An 18,218-nucleotide genomic window follows, 5' to 3' on the forward strand; every position below is an offset into this window, starting at 1 on the left:
GCGCAATAGAGTGCATGTATGTGAGAGTGAACCGGGCATTTTCGCCCGCCAAAGGATGAGGGAGCGCGAAATTCAAACAATGAACGTGCCAATTGAAAGCAGACATCGCGCTGAACAAATACATACTGTTCCCAGATCGGTAGCTGCCTGGGAAGGGTGGGGGCGATGACGTCAAAGTTGACCCAACTTTTCTCTTGACAAGAGAGAGTTTGGGAGAAAGGCTGCCCTGAGAGTTCTGCTTTACATACAGACATAATTTAAACGGTTTTAGAAACTTTAGAGTGTTTTCTATTCAATAATTATTATTATATGCATATATTAGCAATTTTGGAAAAAAATATTTTCAGTTTACTATGGGCACGCACTTCCTCCAACGGGGGCAGTATTGAGCCATAAGCTCAAGAGGTTAAATAGTACCCGCAAACCACCAGTCTCAATGTCAACAGTGAAGAGGCGACTCCGGGATGCTGGCCTTCTCGGCAGAATTCCACTGTCCCGTGTCTGTGTTATTTTGCCCATCTTAATCTTTTCTTCTTATTGGCCAGTCTGAGAATGGCTTTTCTTTTTCCTTCCAGGATACCCGGGCCAGGTCAATTAGAAAGGCCTGCTCGCTGAAATGTTTTAGGGAGCGTTTGACAGTGATGAGGGGTGGTCGTTTGACCGCAGACCCATTACGCACACAAACCCATTACGCACGCAGGCAATGAGGCAGTAATCGCTGAGATCCTGGTTGAAGACAGCAGAGGTGTATTTGAAGGGCAAGTTTTTCAGGATGATATCTAAGAGGTTACCGATTTAGGGTTTGACCTGGTAGGTTCCTTGATAATTTGTATGAGATTGAGGGCATGTATCTTAGATTGTTGGACGGCCGGGATGTTAAGCATGTCCCAGTTTAGGTCACCTAACAGTACGATCTCTGAAGATAGATGGGCGCAATCAATTCATATATGGTGTCCGGGGCTAACACAACGTGCTATTGGAACACAGGAGTGATGGTTGCTGATAATGGACCTCTGTACGCCTATGTAGATATTCCATAACAAATCATCCATTTCCAGCTACAATAGTCATTTACAACATTAACAATGTATACACTGTATATCTGATCAATTGTATGTTATTTTAATGGACAAAAAAATGAGCTTTTCTTTCAAAATCAAGGCCATTTCTAAGTGACCACAAACTTTTGAACGGTAGTGTATGTGAGAGTGGATTCTCTGCCCTCACTAGTATGAAAACTAAATACAGGCACAGACTGTGTGGAAAATTATTTAAGACTGAGACTCTCTCCAATACCACCCAATATTGCAGAGTTATGTGCATCCTTTCAAGCACACCCTTCTAATTAACCTGTGGTGAGTTGTTCACAAAGGTTTTATATGTAAAATGGCTAAATGAAGAGCAAAAGGATTGATTATTATTATATTATTATTTGTGCCCTGGTCTTATAAGAGCTCTTTGTCACTTCCCACGAGCCGGGTTGTGACATAACTCACACTTATGTTCTTATGTTTAATAAATGTATCATATAGTGTGTGTTTGGCAGGCTTGCAATGATGGCAAAAACAACATTTGAGAGTGCGCTGACCCTGGTGCTAGAGGGGGTGCCCAGCTGGAGTTTGAATGTTTGAAGGGGTACGGGACTATAAAAAGTTTGGGAACCACTGCCGTAGAGGTTAATTGCAAAACAGTGTATTTTAATCAATTATTTGGTGACATATGAATATATTTAGTATAGTTTTATCTAAAGAGGATCACTTTTTTAATGTTTCACAATAAAAAAATAAAAAATAAATTGGATGGTCCTCCCCTTCCTCCTCTGAGGAGCCTCCACTGCCCTAGACCTTGGCTTTCATGAACTTGGTGAAATAACTAATATTTTTCATATATCATTAATATTGTAACCAAAAATACTATTCATGTATATCCCATACATTCTATCAACATGATTATCACATATTTCATGGTCCCATTACGTCACTATATTCTGCACTGTTGTATTGTGCTACACTGGTTGACATGGTATTTGACACCTGGCTTCACTTTTGATTAACTAACCAACTTTATGTTTTTTTCTATCAATGGAGTGAACTACAATTTACCTCCTTCTCAAGGTTATTATGTGTTGGGGTTTTGAAGAGAAAATAATAGTATTGTTTCTAGATCTCTTACGCAACTGAAGACCTACATTACCAAACAATAATTCACAGGTCTTTCTGGCAGGGGCATTATTGCTTTGGAATATGAACAGAAGTTGATTTCCTATCACATCAAGGCAGGTGGAGGTGTTGTTTTCTTTGCGACTTCAAGCTGTGAAGATGATATCCTGTTAATTCCCTACACTTCCTAATGCCCTCTCTCTCTCTCCTTTGCAATTGCAGTAGTTGCATTTCCTCTTGAAAAGCCATGAAAGCTTCCCCCTCAGTGAACATGAACTGATTCCCTACCCCCCTTCCCTGGAGTATTGTCAGAGGAAGAAGAGACTATATATTGTAGGATCCAGTGGAGCCATTTCTCTTGCAGACAATTAGCCTCCTATAAACGGCCATCCTCTGTGTTTGAATTAGAGGTTTTACAGCTCAGTCACAGATGAATATGTGGATAAAAGAGAGCAATGAATGAATAGTTCTCAATTAATACATAGTCCTGAAGAGTCCTGAATGATTCAAAGACAATAGTCCTAGATTAAAGTATGGAGTGGAACATCCAAGCGGTTAGTGAGGAATAACTCGCTGTCTGATGCTCCTGCAGTTTTTTGATGATTTAAACTCTCACTTTCAAAGAGGTGTTTGAGTCAAATTGCTACTGTAAGCAGTGATGTAGTCAAGTCACTAAACCTCAGGTCCGAGTCGAGTCCTAAGTCCCTAGTGTTTGAGTCCAAGTCCTTTATACTTGAGTGACGAGTCGTGTCATGACTCGCTTGAACCCGCCACATTTGTAGATTCTATATTTCTGTGTGGGTGGCTCTTGAAGGGATACTTTGCTTTTATTAAAATCAAATAAATGATGAATGCAGCGGACTGGAGGTATGCACCCGGACAACCCAACAATATGGGGCTTGTTAGCATTAGCATCAGCTTTTTAGGAAAGGCTGGGAACATAAACGAGACGCATGAACATCGCTGAAAATGGTATATGACCTACATCATTGTCCGATTTATTTCCGTCAAAAGTACAAGTCAAGTCAACTATTGTTAGATTAGCATACATGAAAAGATGGACCGTTTAAAAAAAAATTGTATGACAATCGTCATTTGTTGTCATTCATCTGGCAACAGATGACTCCCAATAGATAAATAATTGTCTCATCCTCTTTAGTCGGAGGTCTGCAATATGACAGCCCCGTGTTTTCTGGGTCCTTATAATTTGGGGGTAAAAGTCAACATGGCCACACACGATGAATACTGGCTTTCTCCTCTTCGTTGCGAAAACAGTAGCCATGTTTTTCTCTTACTCTCTCTTTCTCTCAAGCTAAGTGGGGTCACCTAACCTAATCACCATGTATTTATTCATCTTAAGTTCATGTTCACATTGACCAAAACAACTGACAGAGGCCCTTGAAGTATATCTGATACAGAAATGATTAAACCTTGCACATCCCCCTGCAGATAGCTAATTGCTGTGGTGGCGTAGTGACTTTTCATTAATTATTCATATATAAAGGCCTTGTTTCTTCATTCACATTGATATTCTCTCATTCACAATTCTCTCTCACCCTTGTCTTTGTCTCACAACTGTCGTCACTTCCTGTTGACCGCTGAACGAGGGAGACCTCGGGTTTGTTGTTTTGGGAAGTTTTGAAAGTCTATTGAAAAAGTTTGGTTACTAGCTAGCTACCTTTTGAGTTTGTATCCCGCGACGCTGCCTATCAAGCTGCAGGGTTTTGTGGTGGGACCGTGGACTATCTCTGGCTTGTGGCTGTCTAGATCCCTGCTGTTTGTTGTTGTTTTCAATCTTCCTTGCGACCTGCCCTGTCTGGAACTGCGAGGAGTAACAGCGTAACCTACATTGTTACCATGACAAAGACCAAAGCTGGGGAGGGTATCGTTGAGGACAGTGGGGTCTCTCGATCACAGGTGAAGGATATTGTAAACAAACAAAAATAGTTCCACAAGCAGTTGTTACAACAACAAGAACATAGTGTTTTGTTTAAATACTGATGGAGTCAACTAATAAATAGTGGACGACCTGACCAGAGAGGTCCAGGACCTGAAGAACAGAATGCAGTTCTCCCAGGGTCATATCAATGAGTTTAAACAGGAGAACGGAAAGATGACAGCAATCTGTAAGTCATTGAGAGAGGACATCAGTTCTGTATGTGAGTCCATGATAACAATGATGGAGAAATCAGATTATCTCAAGGGATAATCAAGGTGGAATAACATGGTTGTGGACGGAATTGCAGAATCTCCACGAGACCTGGATGGACTCTGAGGACAAAGTGAGGGAAATGATCTCGGAGAAACTGAAGAGACCACAGGAAGATTGAGGTGGAGCGCACACCCACAGGACTGAAATACCCACCACCGGCCCAGGTGATAGGCCCTGGCTGATAGTGGCCAAGTTCCTGAGGTTCAAGGACAAGGTAGCTGTTCTGGAAAGAGCCAAGAATTTGAGAGGAACATATATCCTGAAGCTGTGTGCCGGAAGAGGAGAGAACTTATCTCAGCCATCAAAGCTTCTAGAGCGCATGGGGACATTGCTTACATCCGCTATGACAGGCTCATTGTCCACCCTCCCTCCCAGAAGCCTGGAAGGGATGAGAGAGCCAAGCCTATGGGTTCGTAGCTTCAATCCCACAGCACACACACACACTTACACACACCAGTAAACTAAAAAGATTTGGCATGGGTCCTGAGATCCTCAAAAGGTTCTACAGCTGCAACAGCGAGAGCATCACTGCCTGGTACGGCAATTGCTCGGCCTCCGACCGCAAGGCACTTCAGAGGGTAGTGCGTACGGTCCAGTACATCACTGGGGCAAAGCTGCCTGCCATCCAGGATCTCTATACCAGGCGGTGTCAGAGGAAGGCCCTAAAAATTGTCAAAGACCCCAGCCACCCCAGTCATAGACTGTTCTCTCTACTACCGCATGGCAAGCGGTACCGGAGTGCCAAGTCTAGGACAAAAAGGCTTCTCAACAGTTTTTACCCCCAAGCCACAAGACTTCCGAACCGGTTACCCGGACTATTTGACTCCTGAATGGTTACCCAGACTATTTGCATTGTGTGCCCCCTCCCCCAACCCCTCTTTTACGCTGCTGCTACTCTCTGTTTATCTTATATGTATAGTCGCTTTAACTATACATTCTTGTACATACTACCTCAATTGACCCGACCAACCAGTGCTCCCGCACATTGGCTAACCGTGCTATCTGCATAATTTGCAAATAAATAAATTTGTCTGTCATAGTTGAAGTGTACCTATGATGACAATTACAGGCCTCTCTCATCTTTTTAAGTGGGAGAACTTGCACAATTGGTGGCTGACTAAGTACTTTTTTGCCCCACTGTATATGTAGCCTTAGAAGTAAGGTTAATGAAATCAATAACTTGCTAACATCAGATAACATTCATATATTAGACATTTTTGAGACTCACTTAGATAGTTAATTTGACGATACAGCAGTAGCAATACAAGGATATAACATCTAAAGAGACAGGAATGCTTATGGGGGAGGTGTGGCTGTATATATTCAGAGCCATATCCCTGTAATGCTTAGAGAAGATCTTATGTCAAGTGTTATTGAAGTCTTGTGGTTGCAGGTTCACCTGGCACATTTAGAGCCTTTTCTTTTGGGGTGTTGCTATATGCCACCAAGTGCTAACTGTCAGGATTTGGCCAGGGTTGTTCCGGTTTTGGTCACTAGATGTGCTTTTTGACCCTTTTGTTTTCCCTTGCTCCCAGTTATTATTTGCACCTGTGCCTCGTTTCCCTTGATTGTATTTAAACCCTTAGTTTTCCTCAGTTCTTTGCTCTGTGTTTGAATGTTAGCACCCAGCCCCAGTGATGCTGTGAACATTTGTTGCGCCTGTTGGACTCTCTTGTGGTACTCTGTTTTTGTTCTTGTTTGTTTATTTTTGATTATCTTTTGAGGCTTTTTTCTGCTGTACCTACCACCTTGTGGATTTACCTTTTTGACTTGGAGGATTACCTTTGTTCTCTTGGAATTACTTTTGACGTTGTGGATTTATATTTTTGCCTGAAGAACTTTCCTTTTTACTTTATTAAAACATCGTCTCAAGTACTGCTGTGTCTGCCTCATTTTCTGGTTTCTGCTGACTATTCGTGGCTCAGTTTGCTAAGTGACTGTTTCTCACACCGGAGACCCGGGTTTGCAACCGGGTCCTGACAGCTAACAGTCAGTATCTAAATAATATGTGTGGAATGCTTGATAGGGTGTGTGATTTAAACAGAGGTCTACTTTCTTGGTGACATGAATATTGACTGGTTTTCATCAAACTATCCGCCTAAGAGGAAACTTCTCACTGTAGCCAGTGTCTGTAATCTGGTTCAGGTTATTAATCAACCTACCAGGGTGTTTACAAACACTATAGGAACAAGATCATCCACATGTATCGATCACATTTTTACTAACACTAGAACTTTGTTCTAAAGCTGTATCCATACCGTTGGATGCAGTGATCACAATATAGTGGCTACATCCAGGAAAGTTCCAAAAGCTGGGCCTAAAATAGTGTATAAGAGGTCATTTAGCTGTGACTCTTATGTGGATGATGTTGAAAATATTTGTTGATGTGATAAGGAGAATCCAGACGCTGCACTTGATGAATTCATTAAAAAAAATCTTCACATTTTTGGTAAACATGCACCTGTTAAGAAACTGACTGTTAGAACTGTTAAGGCTCCATGGATGATGAGCAATTTAAAAACTGTATAGTTGAAGGTGATGCGCAAAAGGAGTGGCTAATTATTCTGGCTGCACATCTGACTGGTTGACATACTGCAAATTGACAAATTATGCGACTAAACTCAAAGAGGAGCTCTATTATGAAGCCAAGATCAATGATAAAAAGATTGATGGAAAAAACTTTAGAATACTTTAAATGAAATTATGGACAGAAAGACAAAATCAACTCCATCTTTCATCCAATCAGACGGCTTATTCATCACAAAACCACTTGATGTTGCCAATTATTGTAATGATTACTTCATTGGCAAAGTGGGCAAACTTAGGCAGGAAATGCCAACAACAAACAGTAAGCAGTCGTACTCATGTATAGAAAAAATAGGAATGAAAAAAAGCATTGCAAGTTAGAATTTTGTTAAGTTAGTGTGGGAGAGGTGCAAAAAGTATTGTTATCGATCAATAATGACAAACCTCCTGGCATTGACATCTTAGATGGAAAGCTATTGAGGATGGTAGGAGTGCCTATAGAGTCAGCTATCTGTCCTATCTTTAATCTGAGCCTAGAGGAACGTATTTGTGCTTAGGCCTGGAGGGAAGCCAATGTAATTCATTTACCCAAGAATGGTAAATCTATCAGCTTGCTGCCAGCTCTTAGCAAAATTGTGTTTGATCAAATACAATGCTACTTCTCTGTAAACAAATGAACAACAGTCTTTCAACATGCTTATAGAGAAGGGCACTCAACCTGCACTGCACTGACACAAATGACTGTTAGATTTCAGTACAGCCTTTGAAATGATTGACCCTTAACAAGAAGTTGCAGTCAGTTTGGAAATGGGTGGCCAGTAATAAACTGGTCCTAAACATCTCTAAAACTAAGAGCATTGTATTTGGTAGAAAATCATTCTCTAAATTCTAGACCTCAGCTGAATCTGGTAATGAATGGTGTGGCTGTTGAACAAGTTGAGGAGACTAAATTACTTGGTGTTAACTTAGATTGTAAACTGTCATGGTAAAAACATATAGATTCAATGGTTGTAAAGATGGGGTGATGTCTGTGCATAGTAAAGAGATGCTCTGCTTTTTTGACACCACACTTCACAAAACAAGTCATGCAGGCTCTAGTTTTGTCTTATCTTGGTTTATTGTCCTGTCATATGGTCAAGTGCTGCAAAGAAATACCTAGTTAAGCTGCAGCTGGCCCAGAACAGAGTGGCACATCTTGCTCTTCATTGTAATCAGAGGGCTAATATTAATACTATGCATGCCAGTCTCTCTTGGCTAAGAGTTGAGGAAAGACTGACTACATCACTTCTTGTTTTTTTTAAAAGAAACATTCCTGTGTTGGAAAATCCAAATTTGCAAAGTCAACTTACATACAGCTCTGACACACACACTAACCCCACTAGACATGCCACCAGGGGTCTTTTCACAGTCCCCAGGACCAGAACAAATTCAAGGAAACGTACAGTATTAAACAGAGCCATGAGTGCATGGAACTCTCTTCCATCTTATAGCTAGCTGTCTCCATTGGCATCAGCTAATAGGGATCCTAATAAATCAAATCAAATATCCTGTTTCCAAGGGTTCCCCAACTGTGTTTTATTTGAGCCCCTTAAGTTCTCTTTCATTGTTGGTCATAAAAGACTGTAAAAATACCAGGAGATCAGCTCCAAGTGATTTTGTTTCCAAGTATTCCCTTGCATAATAGAGAGACGTGAATGTGTACACTGTTCCAAAAGTTGTTCCTAACGGGTTCTTCAGATTTCCCCATAGGAGAACCCTTTTTGTTTCCAGGTAGAACCCTTTTGGGTTACATGTAGAACCCTCTGTGGAAAGGGTCCTACATGGAACCCAAACAGGTTCTATCTCGAACCAAAATGTTATCATAAGGGTTATCTTATGGTGACAGCCGAAGAATCCTTTTTAGGTTCTAGATACACTCTTTGAAAAAGGAGCTGTCAGGTTTTTAAGGTAAGACCCAAATGCAGACTGTTGAAGTAACAATGTTTATTACAGCAACAGGGGCAGGCAAATGACAGGTCAAGACAGGCAGGGGTCGGTAATCCAGAGTAGTGGGGCAAAGGTACAGGACGGCAGTCGGGGTCAGTGGTCAGGAAGGTGGGCTCAGAGACAGGACAGGCAAGGGTCAAAACCAGGGGGGTGAGAAAAGAGAGACTGGGAAAAGCAGGAGCTGAGACAAAAATGCTGGTTGACTTGACGAACAAGACGAACTAGCAACAGACAAACAGAGAACACATGTATAAGTACCCAGGGGATAATGGGGAGATGGGATGGGGGGTGGAGACAAGCACAAGGACAGCTGAAACAGATCTGAGTGTACAAATGTAAGCAAGGTTTGAAATAATTATGTTTTAGTCTTACTGTCAATTTGCAGTCTACAAATGATTTGTAATTATGCTCCGGCCCCCTGACCATCTGCTCAGGAAAAGAAATTGGCCTGCGCCTGAATCTAGTTGATGATCCCTGCTCTATCCAATTGCCTCTCAAGACAGTATCGAGAGCACTCCTGATTACGTTTGGACAGTATTCAGTTATTTAATCAATGAAGCCATGAGCACGTAGTGTTTATGACACGTCTTCCCCTTTTGTGTTAATGAATGGAGAAGCAAATGAAACGTCAACCAATGTCTAAGAAGGCATACAGTGAGCAGTCCCAAGCATGCCTTTCATAGTTGCACTCTCTGTCACAGCTTATGTAATGAGCTTGAAATGTCAAACATATGGTGAGTGTTGGACAGGGAGCTGTGGGGCAGCGAGCATCATCCATCCATCCATCCATCCATCCATCCATCCATCCATCCATCGCCCTTGGGGACCATCCTACCTTCTCCACGTCTTCAATTAGGATGGCATTTAGCATGGTTTGACACAAATAGCTTTAATACAAACACACACATAAGCAAACTTAGCCCCATTTTGTTTCGATGTGATTGATTAATCCGTCTTGCCAAGTGATAGTCATGTTGTTGTGGTTGTTGCAGAATTTGACAGTTAGTATTTGGGATGTGTTTGTATTCAACGTTTTATTTACTGTGACACGGTCGTGACCAAAATGAGGGCATTGTTTTTTAGACAAAACATTGGTGTGTGGATGAATATGTTGAAAGGATTTGCATATTTCTTGATATGCTCTGAGCATCTGAGAGCAAGTTATTTGCACGAGACGGAAATGGGTGAACATATTGTGTCCGTAATCACCCAGATGTCTTCATGTTGTCAGAACTCCACAATGATCGACATCTGAAATGCCTGATCTGCCCAACAATAATACACTGTTGATGATAATGCCCATTTGTACTGGGGACTGGATTTCCCTAAAATGCAAGGGTAAGACTTATTTCAAGGTGTATCTATGAGTTATCCAGTTGACATGTGGCACAGTATCACTGAGAGAGGGAGTGTATTCGTCTGGTATGGTGGAGGTGTATTGTTTCCAGCAAGAGAGAACCCAATGATTTCCTCTTCATACCTCCATTAATGGTCCAATGGTCCAGGCAGACAATGGAGATAAAAAAAAGCCACTGAGGTGGGCTCCTCTTGTTTCCATTTCTCCCTCTTTCAAACTTGCTTAATATTTATTACAGTGGGGCAAAAAAGTATTTAGTCAAGCCACCAATTGTGCAAGTTCTCCCACTTAAAAAGATGAGAGAGGCCTGTACTTTTCATCATAGGTACACTTCAACTATGCCAGACAAAATGAGAAAAAAAATCCAGAACATCACATTGTAGGATTTTTAATGGATTTATTTGCAAATTATGGTGGAAAATAAGTATGGTGGGTTTGGCGACGAGTATGAAGGGAGGGCCAGCCAACGAGAGCGTACAGGTCGCAGTGGTGGGTAGTACAGTGAGGGGAAAAAGTATTTGATCCCCTGCTGATTTGTACGTTTGCCCACTGACAAAGAAATGATCAGTCTATAATTTTAATGGTAGGTTTATTTGAACAGTGAGAGACAGAATAACAACAAAAAAATCCAGAGAAACGCATGTCAAAAATGTTATAAATTGATTTGCATTTTAATGAGGGATATAAGTATTTGACCCCTCTGCAAAACATGACTTAGTACTTGGTGGCAAAACCCTTGTTGGCATTGTTGGATTTTTTTGTTGTTATTCTGTCTCTCACTGTTCAAATAAACCTACCATTAAAATTATAGACGGATCATTTCTTTGTCAGTGGACAAATGTACAAAATCAGTAGGGGATCAAATACTTTTTTCCCTAACTGTATATGGGGCTTGAGTGAAAAAATGGATGGCACTGTGATAGACTGCATCCAATTTGTTGAGTAGAGTGTTGGAGGCTATTTTGTAAATGACATTGCCGAAGTCAAGGATCGGTTGGATAGTCAGTTTTACGAGGGTATATTTGGCAGCATGAGTGAAGGATGCTTTGTTGCGAAATAGTAAGCCGATTCTAGATTTAATTTTGGATTGTAGATGCTTAATGTGAGTCTGGAAGGAGAGTTTACACTCTAATCAGACACCCTGGTAATTGTAGTTGTCCACATATTCTAGGTCAGAACCGTCCAGAGTAGTGATGCTGGACGGGCGGGCAGGTGCGGGCAGCGATCAGTTGAAGAGCATGCATTTAGTTTTACTTGCATTTAAGAGCAGTTGGAGGCCACGGAAGGAGAGTTGTGTGGCATTGACGCTCATCTGGAGGTTAGTTAACACTGTGTCCAAAGAAGGGCCAGATTTATTCAGAATGGTGTCGTCTGCATAGAGGTGGATCAGAGAATCACCAGCAGCAAGAGCGACATCATTGATGTATACCGAGAAGAGTCGGCCCGAGAATTGAACCCTCTCTGCCCGAGAATTGAACCCCCCATAGAGACTGCCAGATGTCCGGACAACAGGCCCTCCGATTTGACACACTGAACTCTATCAGAGAAGTAGTTGGTGAACCAGGTGAGGCAGTCATTTGAAAAACCAAGGCTGTTGAGTCTGCCGATAAGAATGTGGTGATTGACAGAGTCGAAAGCCTTGGCCAGGTCGATGAATATGGCTGGATATCGTTTAGGACCTTGAGCGTGGCTGAGGTGCACCCATGACCAGCTCGGAAGCCAGATTGCATAGTGGAGAATGTACGGTGGGATTCAAAATGTTCGGTGATCTGTTTGTTAACTCGCCCTGCGAAGACCTTAGAAAGGCAGGGTAGGATAGAGAAGAGGGGGATGACCGCAGCAGCTTTCCAATCTTTTGGGATCTCATATGATATGAAAGAGTTTGAACAGGCTAGTAATAGGGGTTGCAACAATTTCGGCAGATAATTTTAGAAAGAGAGGGTCGAGATTATCTGGCCCGGCTGATTTGTAGGGGTTCAGATTTTGCAGTTCTTTCAGAACATTAGCTATCTGGATTTGGGTGAAGGACAAATTGGGGAGGCTTGTGCCAGTTGTTTTGGGGGTGCAGGGCAGTTGACCGGGGCAGGGGTAGCCAGGTGGAAAGCATGGCCAGCTGTAGAAAAGTGCTTATTGAAATTCTCAATTATCATGGATTTATCGGTGGTGACAATGTTTCCTAGCCTAAGTGCAGTGGGTAGCTGGGAGGAGGTGCTCTTGTTCTCCATGGACTTTACAGTGTCCCAGCCATTTTTTTAGTTTGTGCCACATGATGCAAATTTCTGTTTGAGAAAGCTAGCCTTAGCTTTCCTAACTGCTTGTGTATATTGGTTCCTAACTTCCCTGAAAAGTTGCATATCAGGGGAGCTATTCAATGCTAATGCAGTACGCCACAGGATGTTTTTGTGCTGGTCAATGGCAGTCAGGTCTGGAGAGATCCAAGGGCTATATCTGTTCCTGGTTCAACATTTTTTGAATGGGGCATGCCTATTTAAGATGGTGAGGAAGGCACTTTTAAAGAATAACCAGGAATCTTCTACTGACGGGATGAGGTCAATGTCATTCCAGCATACCCCGGCCAGGTCAATTAGAAAGGCCTGCTCGCTGAAGTGTTCTAGGGAGCGTTTGACAGTGATGAGGGGTGGTCATTTGACCGCAGACCCATTACGGATGCAGGCAATGAGGCAGTGATCGCTGAGATCTTGGTTGAAGACAGCAGAGGTTTATTTGGAGGGCAAGTTGGTTAGGATGACTGGAACGAACTGCATAAATCTCTGAAGCTGGAGACTCGTATGTCCCTCACTAGCTTTAAGCACCAGCTGTCAGAACAGCTCACAGATCACTGCACCTGTACATAGCCCATCTGTAAAAAGCCCATCTATCTACCTACCTCATCCCCGTACTGTATTTATTTATTTATCTTGCTCCTTTGCACCCCAGTATCTCTACTTGCACATTCATCTTCTGCACATCTACCATTCCAGTGTTTTAATTGCTATATTGTAATTACTTTGTCACCATGGCCTATTTATTGCCTTAACCTCATTTGCACTCACTGTATATAGAACTTTTGTTTTATTTTGTTCTACTGTATTATTGACTGTATGTTTTGTTTATTCCATGTGTAATTCTGTGTTGTTGTATGTGTCGAATTGCTATGCTTTATCTTGGCCAGGTCGCAGTTGCAAATGAGAACTTGTTCTCAACTAGCCTACCTGGTTAAATAAAGGTGAAATAAATAAATTAAATAAAAAGGATGATATCTAAGAGGGTGCCCATGTTTACAGATTTGGGGTTGTACCTGGTAGGTTCATTGATCATTTGTGTGAGATTGAGGGCATCAAGCTTAGATTGTAGGATGGCTGGGGTGTAAAGCATCCAGTTTAGGTCACCTAGCAGCACGAGCTCTGAAGATAGATGGGGGGAAATCAGTTCACATGTGGTGTCCAGAGCACAGCTGGGGGCAGAGGGTGGTCTATAGCAAGCGGCAACAGTGAGAGACTTGTTTCTGGAAAGGTGTCCATGCACTTTGGATATCAAATGTGTATTTGCTGCGGCTGGTATCATATTACAATTTTCAGGAAGAGAAAGTGTGTGCATGGACAGTCATTTGTAAATAAAGTCGCTGTGTAAACATGGCTGTGCCATGTTTGATTGGGTTCCAGCCCCTGTTATCATGGGGGGGGAATGTATGTCGCAGTGACCTCGTTGGGAACATGCTAGTCACAGAGACTGGGTAGTGTCGTCTCACAGGTGACAGGAAAGCAGGAAAATATCACATCGACTGTTAAGCTACACCAACGCAGGTGTCACCGCGACAGTGATGGTAAAGCGTTGTCTTGTATCGACTTAACTTTGAACCTCCTCTGACTCTCAGACAGAGAAGAACTTTGAGCTTGATCTGTACAACCCAGGTCAATGTGATTTGACTCTGAAAGCTAATTGGGCAGGTGGGACTAGGGCTGTTATGAGTCATGACCGCAGTCAAATTCCATGTGACTAGGCTTCCAAACTTGCTAGCTTCCAGTCAGAAATGGCCTGGTACTCAATGCTCTATTGTCCCTCTAATTACTCTGACATCAATGTAAATCCATCGAGATTCTTATCAAACACTTGAGAGCCCTGGCATTCAGAGTTTGAGCAGAATAGGATCACCTGTTGCACAGCGAGAGACAGCTCCTCATATCTGGTTAATGCATGGATTTAAATACGTGTTCCTATAAGCCCAATTTGCGCATCATTTCTATAGGATATGCTATAAAATTGTGTGAAAACAGTGATGGCTGCTAATAAAAGGAGGGTGATCCCATCAGCTTTCTACAGGCTAGGCCTACTATATTTATTTCTCAACATTCCTAATATTAAGCACATTGCTTCTCTTCACAACAGGAGTATAGCCTACCTGGCTGTCATCAAAATGAACAACAGGAAGAGCATCCTCCATTCACTATTTAAGTGTGTATTTATGCCCCTGCTCAGAGACAGGTGCATGAAAATGGTCCATTCTAAATCAAAACTAATCTCACATTTATTATTTAGTATATGTAAAGACAACATTCAATTAAGAATGGTCTGACGGGTGACAATATTAGCCTATCACTTGTGAATGATGTAGTATCCCTTGTGAATGATGTAGTATCCCTTGTGAATGATGTGGTATCACTTGTGAATGATATAGAATCACTTGTGAATGATATTGTATCACTTGTGAATGATATAGAATCACTTGTGAATGATATTGTATCACTTGTGAATGATGTAGTATCACTTGCGAATGATGTGGTATCACTTGTGAATGATGTAGAATCCCTTGTGAATGATATAGTATCACTTGTGAATGACTTGTGAATGATGCCCAGCTTGTGTAGTAAGGAAAGAGACAGCTGTGACAATGGAGAAAGAAACAAACAAGCTAAAAGGTACAGTCAATGTGATTGAAATTTGGAAGTTAATAAACTTAAAAAGGAGAGCATGTTTCTGAGAGAAGCCTTACTTGACATACAGACTAGATCTATGAGTGAAAATCTGGTACTTTCTGGTATCAAAGAAAAAGAGGGTGAAGATCCTCAAATGTGTACACCATTTTTGACAGAGGATAGAGATATCAGAGCCCAATCGTTTCCAAATTTGCATTCTTCCATGATAAAATAAAGGTTAAAAGCCTGGGTAAACGACTCGCTGGAATGAAAATAGGGATGAATGATCAGTTCCCGAAGGAAATTGCAGAACGGCGCAGAGTTCTATGTTTATAATAGATTCAAATGGAAACGTGTAGCTCTCATAGTCGATAAACTGTATATTGATAACCACATGTTCCTAGACACCAAGACCACTCCATGGCTATTTGAAATACAGTGGGGCAAAAAAAAAATTAGTCAGCCACCAATTGTGCAAGTTCTCCCACTTAAAAAGATGAGGCCTGTAATTTTCATCATTAGGTACACTTCAACTATGACAGACAAAATGAGAAAAAAAATCCAGAAAATCACATTGTAGGATTTTTAATGAATTTATTTGCAAATTATGGTGGAAAATAAGTATTTGGTCAATAACAAAAGTTTATCTCAATACTTTGTTATATACCCTTTGTTGGCAATGACAGAGGTCAAACGTTTTCTGTAAGTCTTCATAAGGTTTTCACACACTGTTGCTGGTATTTTGGCCCATTCCGCCATGCAGATCTCCTCTAGAGCAGTGATGTTTTGGGGCTGTTGCTGGGCAACACAGACTTTCAACTCCCTCCAAAGATTTTCTATGGGGTTGAGATCTGGAGACTGGCTAGGCCACTACAGGACCTTGAAATGCTTCTTACGAAGCCACTCCTTCGATGCCCGGGGCGGTGTGTTTGGGATCATTGTCATGCTGGGGGCTGACTAAATACTTTTTTGCCCCACTGTATTACAAAGTTCCCATAGAGGAGTTGAATAATGGAACACCCAATAGTATCCATTGTAGGGATTGTAATGTCAAAATATATAGGAAAACCATCAAATACAACAATTGATACATAGAAGGCACACTATGTCGGTATGAGTGGGTGTAGGTGGGGTGTGTGGTTTCGTGTTTGGATTATTGTGGATTTAAATGAGTGAAAAAGGATAATGGTTGCAAATCCCAGAGCCCATGTGTGTCTGCAAGCAGGGGTTGTGAGAGAGAGCTTTCAATTTTGTTCAGATATGGGATACACTTTTGTATTTTATTTATTGTCCTATCATGATAGAATGGTCCCCAACCCTATACCCTAGACACCCACCTGAGAGACCCATACACTAAGGAGATGTCCTTATCTGTTTTATGGGCCAACTGTAAGTAGCCTATATACAGCCTAATCAAAAAGATGAATGTGGTCAGAGGCCTACTAAAGCAGTACTGCCCCCTCAAGATTCTGAGCCTGCCTGGCAGGGTTGGTCCTACAAAGCCAAAGCCCCCTGATGGGAGAGCATAATATACAAGGAATATACAAGGCACTGCCACCCAGGTGGCAACACTAGCTGCAGTAACCCATGGCTAGGACTTCACATTGGTTAATCAAATTTCCCAATTTTTGCTAAACTTTGCAGGCCTTCTCAAACAGCTGCAACTGTATATGCATTCGCACATCAAGTCTTTTCTTGAGTTGGGCTCGTAGATGGAACCGTTGAACAGCTGAGCTTGTGGTTGTTTTTGGGGGATACGGGTTGAGTGTGTGTGTGTGTGTGTGTGTGTATCCCACATCTGTTGCTATGGGGTAATGACTTTAGGGACAATATAGGATGAATCACAATAACTGTTTGCTAATATCATGGTACAGCTATATGGACACTCAATCACTATGGTACTAGTTTACAAACATATATTATGATAAATAGATTAGAAACTTTAATCTCATTATGGTAAATCGTGAAAGTATAGTCAGTTATAATTGTAATTGCTTAGCAGATAATATTAGCAGATAATTCTCGCTGGCACCAAAAGTTAAAAAAGTGTTTATAGGGGACAAAATGAGGTCGGATCAACAAATAATTGGCATATACATTACTCTTACAGAATTTCCACGTGTGCGAGGATATTAGAAATGTAATCAAAGCCTATTAGATGATAACTTGTTTATAACTAGGACAGAATCATCCATAACTGACTTTTTCCGACAACATAGGAACAACAGATCCCCTTACTGAATGGGACACTTAAAATGTGTCTTTAGAGGTCATGCCATTCTGTACTCATCTCTAAAACAAAAGCACTTGAGGTCAAAAGAGACCGTATTAACAAAGGAAATGGACTAACTGAACAGATAGTTATAAAACTGTAGCATAGAGGCACAGAATAAGTTAGAGGAAAATCAAAAAGAAATGGAGGAACTTATTCAAGAAAGATCCAGTGTAATATCTTATAAAAATAAAGCGAACTGAATGAATGGAATATGGGGAAAAAATGCACCAATTTTATTTAAAGTTCTTGTTTTTCAATCAACACATACAAGACATTCCACATTCACAGATTGTGGCAGACAAATAATATCAATAAAATATAAAACAAAACAAACAACAAATTTGCAGCAGCACTATCTGTGATCATGTTAGCTTTTTCCAGCTTTAGCTGAGACAACGAGCAAAGAATTCGCTTTTACAGCACCTTACACAACATACAGTTGAAGTCAGAAGTTTACATACACCTTAGCCAAATACATTTAAACTCAGTTTTTCACATTCCTGACATTTAATCCCACTAAAAATTCCCTGTTTTAGGTCAGTTAGAATCAACACTTTATTTTAAGAATGTGAAATGTCCGAATAATAGTAGAGAGAATGATTTCAGCTTTTATTTCTTTCATCACATTCCCAGTGGGTCAGAAGTTTACATACACTCAATTAGTATTTAGTAGCATTGCCTTTAAATTGTTTAACTTGGGTCAAATGTTTCGGGTAGCCTTCCACAAGCTTCCCACAATAAGTTGGGTGGATTTTGGCCTATTCCTCCTGACAGAGCTGGCGTAACTGAG

General features: G+C 41.3%; 1 protein-coding gene across 3 annotated transcripts in view; it reads left to right on the top strand.

Annotated features, from left to right (window-relative positions):
• The window catches only part of cblb (Cbl proto-oncogene B, E3 ubiquitin protein ligase), a 158,911-nt gene that overhangs the window by 35,685 nt on the left and 105,008 nt on the right, over positions 1-18,218 (top strand). The gene's annotated exons all lie outside the window — the stretch shown is intronic.

This window comes from Oncorhynchus tshawytscha, linkage group LG17, assembly GCF_018296145.1.
Source record: "Oncorhynchus tshawytscha isolate Ot180627B linkage group LG17, Otsh_v2.0, whole genome shotgun sequence".
Lineage (NCBI taxonomy): Eukaryota > Metazoa > Chordata > Actinopteri > Salmoniformes > Salmonidae > Oncorhynchus > Oncorhynchus tshawytscha.